At 43.7% G+C, this 10375-nt stretch overlaps 1 long non-coding RNA gene across 1 annotated transcript; it reads right to left on the minus strand.

The window, feature by feature from the left end:
- Positions 1–2226: 2226 nt before the first annotated feature.
- LOC132362968 (uncharacterized) lies at positions 2227–7264 on the minus strand. The gene is made up of 2 exons (XR_009502523.1): positions 7095–7264; positions 2227–4332 (listed from the first exon to the last, which is right to left on the minus strand). It is a non-coding gene; the product is annotated as an uncharacterized LOC132362968 (long non-coding RNA).
- Positions 7265–10375: the final 3111 nt, after the last annotated feature.

A 10375-nucleotide genomic window follows, 5' to 3' on the forward strand; every position in this document is an offset into this window, starting at 1 on the left:
CTCTCTGAGATCACCTCTACATAGAATGTAAATTTAGATCATAGTTTGTTTGTTTGTTTAATCTGGGGTGACAATCTCTTCCTCCTGTTTGGATCATGTAATCCATTCACATTTAGTATTTTTGACATAGTTGCAATTATACCTGCCATTTTACTTTTTGTTTTCTACAATTCTCATGTTGTTTTTAGTTCTTAGTCCTCCTTTACAATTTTCTTTTGCATTAAGTGAATATTTTCACACGTAACACTTTCATTTTCAAATGACTTCTCCATTATATATTTTAAAAAATTTCAGAGGTTGCCCTTTTAACATAGATGTACTAAATTACTAAAATGAGACTCAGATTTATACTAGCTTAATTCCAGTGATACATGGAAACATTACTCATATAAAGCTCTATTCCCTTTTGCCATTTTTGTGTTATTATTGTTATGCAGATTATTTCAACTTATGAAATAACCCCCAAAGTATTTTCTTACACTTATTTACCATCTGTGGTCATCTCTTTAGCCCAGTACAGCTTTACTCCCACCTTTGTGCTCTTTAATGGCAAATGCACTACACAGATATTTGCTCTATGTTACGCATTAGACTGTTACTGTTACAGTTACTAGACTGTGTGTTACTATACACAGTCTAGTAACACATTACATACATAGGATTTATACAGTTCCTTTGACATCAGTTAAAAGAAGAAAAGAGAAAATATGTATTGATTCTGTCTTTTCTACTTACAGAATTACCTGTATGAGTGTTTTTGTTTCTTTATGTTGATATGAATTACCTTCTGGAGTCCCTTGCTTACAGCCTGAAGAACTCCTCCAGTAATTCCTGTGGGGCAATTGACTGTCAATATATTCTTTTAGCTTTTGTTGATCTGAGAAATGAAGGGCAGCCTTCATTTTTTTCAGAAGGCAGTTTTGGTGAATATAGGATTGTTGGTTGACAGGTTTTCTTCCTAGTGCGCTTTGAATGTTTCCCTCTGCCTTCTGGCCTCCCTGTTTTTTGCTGAGACATCACCTGGTTTTACTGGGGTCTCCTTGTAAGAGTTGGGTCATTTTTCAATTGCTCTTTATTCCCACCATCTGGTTCCTACCTTCCTATTTCTTTGCATGTCTCATATTTTGTTGTAAACTAGACATTTTAGGTAATATATTGCAGCAACTCTGTGTTCTGGACCCATTCCTTCTGGGGATTATTATGGTTATGTGCTTATTTATTTGTTCAGTGACTGCCTGGATTATTTTAATGAAGCCCGTTCCCACTGTACTGAGAAGTCAGAGCTGGTGTATTGAATTAAGAATATGCAGATTATGACCTGCTGGATAACGGGCACCGCCTGTTCTTGACCTTAAAAATAAAAGTTATTTTACCAGTAAAAATGAGTTTACGCAGAAACAGCAAAGGATTGCAACTCTGGACAAGCAAGCTATAACAAAAGCCATAGTCAAGACCAACAAAGAAAGGAGAGGAATGTTGCTTTATTGACATAAATGAGGAAGTTGGGCGGAGCTTTTTTTTTTTTTTTTTTTGGCCATGCCGCTCAGTATGCGGATCCCAGTTCCCTGACCAGGGATCAAACCTGCACCCCCTGCATTGGAAGCACAGAGTCTTAACCACTGGACCACCAGGGAAGTCGGGAGAAGTTGCTTTGATGTAAAGTCCACTGGAGAAAAGTGAGAGTTCAGGGTGATGACAGTTTCTCATTGGCTGAGCTGCTGGGCAACTCAATTTTTTGTAGGAAATGCAATGTACATTCTTCTCTTTGTGACCTATAAAGGATGATCCTTTCCTGATGAAGATTCTACTGTTGAGGTGTGTAAATGACAATTCCTCCTACAACTGATGTGGAGAGGTCCTGGGCTACAGGTTCCCATCATAGGCTCCCAACTCCATTTTAGTGAGGTTCCCTTTTATAAATTCTCATAAGCATCCACATGGGGTGGGCAGGTATCTCCCTCAGCAAATGAGTTCCCACTTTGGGTAAGTGAAACCCATGGGGTTGTTTTGATTGAAGGTGCAGTTTCAATAAACCCAGAGAAAGCAAGTACAGCCAGAAGATCTATTACTTACACATCCCAGAAGTTGGGGGCTGAGGGGGGGTTACAATGACCCCGGGAAAAGGGCAGTCCTCAGTCCCAGGTCAGGAGCAAGCAGGAGAGAGAGTAGGCACCTATCAATTATAAGACGGATGGCGCTGTCGAGTAAAAAAAAGTGCACAACCTGAAAGTTGACAAATATTTTTTTAATTAATTAATTATTTTATTTTATTTTTGGATGCGTTGGGTCTTCGCTGCTGCACACGGGCTTCTCATTGCGGTGGCTTGTCTTGTTGAGGAGCATGGGCTCTAGGCGCACAGGCTTCAGTAGTTGTGGCACGCGGGCTCGGTAGTTGTGGCGCACAGGTTTAGTTGCTCTGCGGCATGTGGGATCTTCCCGGACCAGGGCTCGAACCCGTGTCCCCTGCATTGGCAGGCAGACTCTTAACCACTGCGCCACCAGGGAAGCCTGAGAAATATGTTTTATTTGGCAGAACTTCTGAGGACTCAAGCCCTGGAGACAGTCTCTCAGATAACTCTGAGGGACTGCTCTGAAGAGGTCAGGGAGGAGACAGAATACATAGGAATTTTTACAATAAAAACCAGGTAGTTGGAACATGAAAATCAGGTAGTCTGGTTAATTAAAGAAAACCAGATATCTCAGGTTAATGAATTTAGCACTTTTCCATGTACAGGAAGATGCAATAGTCTGGGCTCATTGAAATCGTTCCTTTGATATGCACCTTAACTTACTATCCTTGCTGGTCCTTACTATCTAGGACCAGTATCCTGCTCTTCTCCATCCTGAATCCCCTCAGGGAGCACCCTTGGGGGTGGCAGCAGTGCTTGCTGGCTAGATGGCCCCAACATCCTTTGTTTACTGATATGGCAGATAACAGTCTTCATCCACAGTGCAGAGGTCACTAACTTTTCACAAGCATAACTCTAAGTGGTTTTATTGTTTGTTTGTTTTTGTTGTTGTTTGTTTGTTTGGGGCCACACCTGGCAGCAGGTGGGATCTTAGTTTCACAACCAGGGATGGAACCTGCGCCCCCTGCATTGGAAGCGCAGAGTCTCAGCCACTGGACCGCCAGGGAAGTCCCTCTAAGTGGTTATTTTAATAAATGTCCTGAGAAAACCTTAGCAGGAACCAAGAGTGGAATCCTAAACTCAAGTCTTTATCTAAATGTCCAGATTCTGGGTGTCAGCAGGGTTATCATACTGTAAAATGCCTAGGCAGTGACTAGGAAAGACAAAAGCAGTTTTTCGAAAAGTGGTTTTTCTCACCACACCCCAGACAGAGTGAAACCTCTAACACAGGTCCTCAGGTTGGGCACAGCTTTGGGTAAACCCGCTGTATCCTGGGATGACAGGACCATTGGTGAGGCTCTCTTGCTCTTTCACGGACCTCACCCAGTGGTGAAATTAAATCAATCTGTGGCTGATGGCTCGACTGTTTTCACCGACACGTGGCAGGGAGGGGGAGGAGAGCAGGAAAGGGCATAATTTACTCTCCAATTTATTCAATGCAATTCTGGTTCCTTTGTAGAAATATTTCCCAAAATCAGTATGTGATATTTGTTTAACCCTTGGAATCCTCCTCTCAGCACTCTAAGTTCCCAATTCTACCCAGAAAACTAGGCAGTGTACAGGTTAGGCTACTTTCATTAAATACAGAATCTACTCCTAACTGATTTTCACCTCATTTTTCACTTTTTTGCTAGTGTCCTTTGACTTCCACTTTTCATAATCTTTTGCCAGGCACTTTAATTCTTTGAAAAGGTAGTCAGAGCTCGCTTCCCACCCACCCACCTACACCCCACCACCCCGTACTCAGGAAAAAACCTCTGTGCCAATCCTGGAGCTGTTTGGGGGTAATAGGAAGCCTCTCTGAATGACAATCCCATCCTAAGAGCTGAGTGCTCAATGGAGGGGAGACAGCAGCCAGTGGTCCTCTTGATTGTATCTTCAGGCACCTCAGGAATGACTTACGATACAGCCACCTCATCTGCTGGGAAAAGGGGAATCAACACCCTGTATTGTCCGTGCACACAAAGGCATCACCTCTGTTCCATGTGTGGGGAATAAAAGAATCGTGTTCCAAGTTTGTAAGAAGAGTCACCCAGCAAGTATTAACCTCCAGCAACAGGCAGTGGGGGCCGGTTTGAAAAGTTGAAGTCTGTTCTTTCTAGGAAAACAGTCCTCTTGAGTGGGAGCTGGGGTAACAGTGTGCCATGTTTTCTAGGTCACAGTAGTCTAAAGTGGAATCTTCAGCAACCTAAGCTGAGAGGAGCTAGAGAGGGAGTGAAATAAAATGCATATTTTATGGCAAGTCAAGAAAAATTTAAACATAAATTCTTCTCTGCCCTTTGGCTTCCTCTCTCCTCCCACTGTGCATTGTGTATCTGCATTATGCATCAACTAGACCTCCCCCATCAGCAGGAATGTCTGCTGAACCATAAAGAGAAACATTTTCCTAGCATCAACAAGACAGCTCCTTAAAACATTTCTTCTTGATCTTGTAAGGGATCACATGACCCACCACGATTCTGCTTAGATCTGGATTATGTAAACTGTCAATAATATGTCATTTGATGTACAGCATTCTACCTCAAGAAACTTATATAACTGTACCTTGATTTCTTTTTTTTTTTTTTTTGAAGTGTAAGCTTTTACTACTCCAGCACAACTTGGACTTCACCAATGCCTACCTTCGTGGGGCATGTAGCGTGACTCATGATTGCAGACACAAAATCATCTGAAGCCTGTGCTACAGCCCTGGGCTACCTTCAAAGACATTCAGTTACACGAACCCTGACTTGCTTCTAAAAATGTGAGTCCCGTTTTCATTTTCCTTCCTCTCTGCCTTGCTCCCTACTTCCTGCCTTCCTGGGGCTTCTCACTGTCTGGGTAACAAGGCTTGGGCCTAGCCAAACCTGGGGTACTGAGACCCCTCTGTCACAAGCAGTGCCGGGGCCTGAGGCTGAGCCTGTGGCCTCTGGAGCCCAACCTGGCTTGGTGCCCGTGTGCAGCACCAAGGGGTGGCCTGTTAGGCTAGCTCCCGGCTCCCTGGGGAAGCCTGCGGACACTGGCCTGTTGGCAGGTGCTACTGCACTCCCTGGGGCCTCTCAGAACTCCCACTTCTAGTTAGTGGACCGAACCATGGGACAGCCACACCTCACTTTTCCCTTTCCCAATTACAAGCAGCTGGGAGGGCCCCTGGCCTCATCAGCTCTGTCATCAGAGTGGCTGCTTTTCCCCAGGGCTCCAGCAAAGTCCGACAAGAAGGGCTAAGGGCTGCTGCTGTAGGCCTGGGCTGCAGAAACCCTGCCCAACTCTCCGGAGAGCTGGCGCCCCGCTAGTCCCACTGGACCACTCACCTCTCCTCCTTGGCCTGTGTAGCCAGCAGCCTTCAGACCTGCCCTCCTCCCCGCCGCCGGCCCCTCCAACGACATCGGCTTTCCTCTCCCGCGAATGCTGGCCTGAAGGCAGGCTGTTGAGATGTCCTGCCCTACTGACAGCCAGCAGCAGCCAGCCCGGGGGGCTCTGAGCCCTGCCTGTGCCCACACCCCAAGAGCAGCAGGGCCACCACCTGCCCTCCTCCGTGAGGATGGAGCCCCCACGCCCCTGCCCACAGACTGCAGAGGGTTCGCGAGCTGTGAGAACTTCCAACCATGAGAATTTTGACTTCTGGGTTTAGGGATCTGACCAGGTGGACAGTTCAGCTCTGAAACTCATCACTCTCTTCGGGCCCCTGCCTGTTCTGGTGTTCCAGACCAATTCAGCAAAATCACTCAAATCCAGTGTTTATGTGAAATGAGAGAAGAAAATTCTCAACCACTTTTACTAGTTCACCCAGAAAACCCCAAACATCTATTTATTCCTTTCAGAAAAATGTCAGTCAATTATTATTTCCAAGGCAAGTTTATTTACTACAAAATTAATCATACTTGAATACTTTTTGTCTGTAGGTCTAAATCCTGGAATGTCATTTGAAATCAACCAAAAGTAAAGAAGAGTCCAAAAGAATTCACCATACTCAGGAAATGAAAAAAAAGTGAAACAAAAATTCTTCACAACTAGAATGCAATACCGGAATTTTTTCCCCCTGAAATTCACCTCTCTTATCACTTCGGAAATATTTTATACGGTCTTTCAAGCTCTATTAATTAGATACATTTTCCACTATTGAAAAAAGAACTTTAAATAAGTGAGTAGATCTTTTGAAGGGAACTAACCTAGGGACGGGCAGGGTAGATCGTCCATAAAAGTTTCCAAAAAAACCTCCACGAAAGGATTTCCTATAGGGTATCTGTTCCCAGTAAAATATCGGAAGGAGAAAGGATTTCATACAGCCTACTTCCAAGTGGTTACTGTCGGCTTTCCGCTCATGTAAAATATCCACAGACCGCCCCCCTCCCCCCGCCAAAATGCCATCCAGGACTCCGCGCAAATAGGATAAAGAATTAAAATACTGGGTTTGTTTCAAATGCACTGCGGAGACGAATAGTTGATTTGAATCGGAGAAGCGAAATTGACTTTGGGAATGAGGGGAGCAATCTGGAAATTTAACGATTTATTGCCAGCCCTAGAAAGAGCTACTCTGATGGGCTAAAGTTTTCAATTTGAGATTCCGCTTCCCAAATATTTGTAAAACACAGAGGAAAACGGGTGCCCCTTGGGCAGAAAGGAGGGGATGGGACCCCTCAAACTGCAGCTAATCCCACCACCGAACCCTGGAGAACGAGTCACGTTTGTCACCTGAAGCCCGTGCCCGTGGTCACCGCAGAATCCGGGGGAGAAGAGGGGCTGCGGGCTCAGAGCCACCTGGAGAGGCTCCGGGGCCAAAGTTCCTGCAGCGAAGTGACCGGACAGGACACCCGGGGTCCCGGCTGCCGGGCCAACCCCCATGTTGCGACTCAGAAGGGACTGAGGTCCGAGCGGCGCCCCAGTGACCGCGTATGCGCCGACTCCGCCCGAGTCGAAAGATGGCCGGTTTCGGCCGTTTCCGACCAATCCCTCCGCGGTGTCCGTAGCCCGGCTCAGCACACTCACCATTTCGAGGTTTTCTGGGTCTAAGTCCCACCCAACGACTCCAAGGACCAGTGCAGTTCACAGGGCGACAGAAGGTACGTGAGAGTCACCAAGCCAGTGACCCGGCCAAGAACCGGGACCATTTGCGCGGTGGAAGAGAAAAAAAGGAAGACCACGCAGAGCGGGACATCGCCCCGCCCACCTGCCTCACCGGCCTCCTGGTTGGACAGATTCCAATACCCCGCCCCTCGTGCCTGAGCGACAAGCTGGGGGAGGTGGGATGGGACCTGTCCCCACTTGGCACTTTTGTTTTGTAAGAGAACTTTTTCCTGGCCTGGGATTGCCTCTGATGTCTTCCGCAGCTCCTCCTGCACTGGAATTCCTGATTCAGTTTGAAGAAGGAGCCAGTACAGATAAGAAGATGGCCCAGGCCAGACCTGCCTGGAAAAAGAAGGTTTTACGTCCTCCAGGGCTCAAGGGCTTGGTGTAAGGCTGTGTGGCCAGGCATGGAACTGTGCTTGTTGTTAAGAAACGCAGACACTTAAATGTGAACTCACCATCTGTAATAAAGGGGCTGACTCCATTTTCATCTTTCGTCCTTGACAGCGCTGAGGCTTCCACCCGTCCCTGCCCCATCCCTGCTCATTAGGTACTTAAGCTAAAGAATCCCAGAGCACTCGGCTCTGGTAGGAGGTCTGAATCACTCAGCGCTAGCTGGGTGGCTGGACAAATCTCTGTCAAACCACAAGCTATGAAGTGTGTGCATTAACTTCTCAGGTGTACATTCCACACTGGAAAAGACATTTTTTTTAGATCAGTGTTCCCTCTGTGCCTAGAAAACTTTGAAATGTCAACAGCTGTAATATATATGAGGCAATTATACGCATATTTCCACTGATAGAAGAAAAACAATAAGTTATACGTAAAATTGGAATATGCCTGGAAACTCTTCCTGCCCACCCCCATTTTTTTTGAAGTATAACTGACTAATAAAATTACATTTAAGGATTGGAACATGATGATCTGATACACTTATGTTGTATTGTATAATTGAAACTTCCTAAGAGAGTGGATCTTAAGCATTCTGACCACACAAACAAAAATAAAGGTAACTAACTGAAGAGATGGATGTATTAAGTAACCTGTAAACTCTTACATTCCCCGGAGACTGCATTGCAAAACTCTTTTCCATTACAAAACATTTCATGCATTGATTTATTTGAACAGCTTTATTGAGATGTATTACACTTATTGTATAATAGAAGGCACCCATTAAGTGACACTTTGGGACTTCCCTGGCGGTCCAGTAGTTGGGACTCTGCCCTTCCACTGCAGGGGGCACGGGTTCCATCCCTGGTCAGGGAACTAAGATCCCCCATGCCGCGTGGCAAAAATAAATAAATAAATAGGAGTCTACATTTTAAAGATTTCAGTATATTTGTAGATACGTGCAATCGTCACCACCGTCAATTTTTGAAGATTTTTGTCAATTTAAAAAATAACTCCTCTGCTCTTTAGCTATCACTGCTCACCTTCCCATCCTCCTCCTCCAATCCCTAGCCTTAGAAAATCACTAATCTACTTTCCAGTTCCCTATTATGATCTTTCATGTGAAAAGAATTATATAATACATGGTCTTTTGAATGACTTCAGTCACTCAGCATAATTTTTTCAAGGGAGAACTATGTATCAATATTTCCATTGTTTTATGTCATAATAATATTCCATTGATTTGATATTATTATTATTAAACACAATTTATCTATTCATCCCTTAATAGACATTTGGATTGTTGCTACTTTTTGGCTACTATGAATCATATTGCTATAATATTTATGTGTAAGTGTGGTCAAGCATGATTTCCTTTTTCTTGATCATATATCTAGAAGTGGGATTGATGGGTCATATTATAATTCTAGGTTTAATATTTGAGGATCTTCCAGACCCTTTCCTAGAGTGCCTACTCCATTTTATCTTCATTCCACCCATGTATGAGAATCCAAATTTCTCCCGGTATCCTTGACACATTTTGATTCTAGCCATCCTAGCTGCTGTCAAGGGTGGTATCCCATTGTGGTTTTGATTTGCATCTCCTTGATGGCTAATGATGTCCAGAACTTTCTCATATGTTCTTTAGACCATTTGTCTATTTTACTTGGAAAAATGTGAATTCAGATCTTCTGTCATATTTAAATTGTGTTATTTGACTTTTTATAATTAATTTAGAAGAGATCTTTACATGTTTTCAACACAAGTTCCCTTTCAGATATATGATTTGCAAAATTTTCTTCCATTCTAAGGGTTATGTTTTCACTCTCTTGCCTTAAAATTTTACCTTTAATTGTGGTAATATGCACATACCATAAAATTGACATTTTCACCATTTTTAAGTGTGAAATATATTGACAGTATGAAATATATTGACACCGGGAAACCAATCCGCAGAACTATTTTCATCTTCCAAATCCAAAATTCTATACCCATGTTGACCTAAAGAAATAGACTGCCAGTTATTTCTCCAGCAAATTATGGGTTTATCCAGGATGAGCAAAGAATTGCAAATTAGGGTCTGCAACCTTGGCAAGCCAATGCATGTTCTCATGCAGGAAGGAGAGGAGGATTTTTTTTTTTTAATTTTACTTAAGTGTAGTGGATTTACAATGTTGTGTTAATTTCTGCTGTACAGCAAAGTGACTCAGTTATACACATATAGACATTCTTTTTTTTAATATTCTTTTCCATTATCGTTTATCACAGGATATTGAATAGAGTTCCCTGTGCTACATAGTAGGACCTTGTTGTGAGAGGAGGATTATTTTAAAGAAGGGAAAAGGATGTTGGGAGGGCTATAGTAAACAAAGAGAGATCTGAGAAATTGAGAATTCAAAGTATGGTGGCTTTGCCACAGATAGGAAATTTTAAAAATTAAAAAAAAAAAAGAAGAAGAAAAAAAGAAAGAAAATAACAAAAATGCTCTCACATGCTAGGAGAATGTTAAGCTCTCCGGAACTATAATTACTATGTGTGCAACCCTTCCTTCCACCAACTTGGGATCCTTCTTAGGAAGAACTGGAAGGACGGGGAAGGACACCCGGTACAACGAGCCTTTCTTGGAACCCACTCTGAAGTTAGAAAACACCCTCTAGGGCTACACCTGCCCTCATGTCATTCACATAACTGTTGAAAATGTGATAGGGCTTCCCAGTGGGCATCTGCCTCTGATTAGACTTTCTTGAATTGTATCCTGGGAATGCTGTGGTCTGAAACATAAAGGTACAACTAACAGATCTTCCCAAATCAGA

This window comes from Balaenoptera ricei, chromosome 3 (assembly GCF_028023285.1).
Source record: "Balaenoptera ricei isolate mBalRic1 chromosome 3, mBalRic1.hap2, whole genome shotgun sequence".
In the NCBI taxonomy this organism is placed as follows: domain Eukaryota; kingdom Metazoa; phylum Chordata; class Mammalia; order Artiodactyla; family Balaenopteridae; genus Balaenoptera; species Balaenoptera ricei.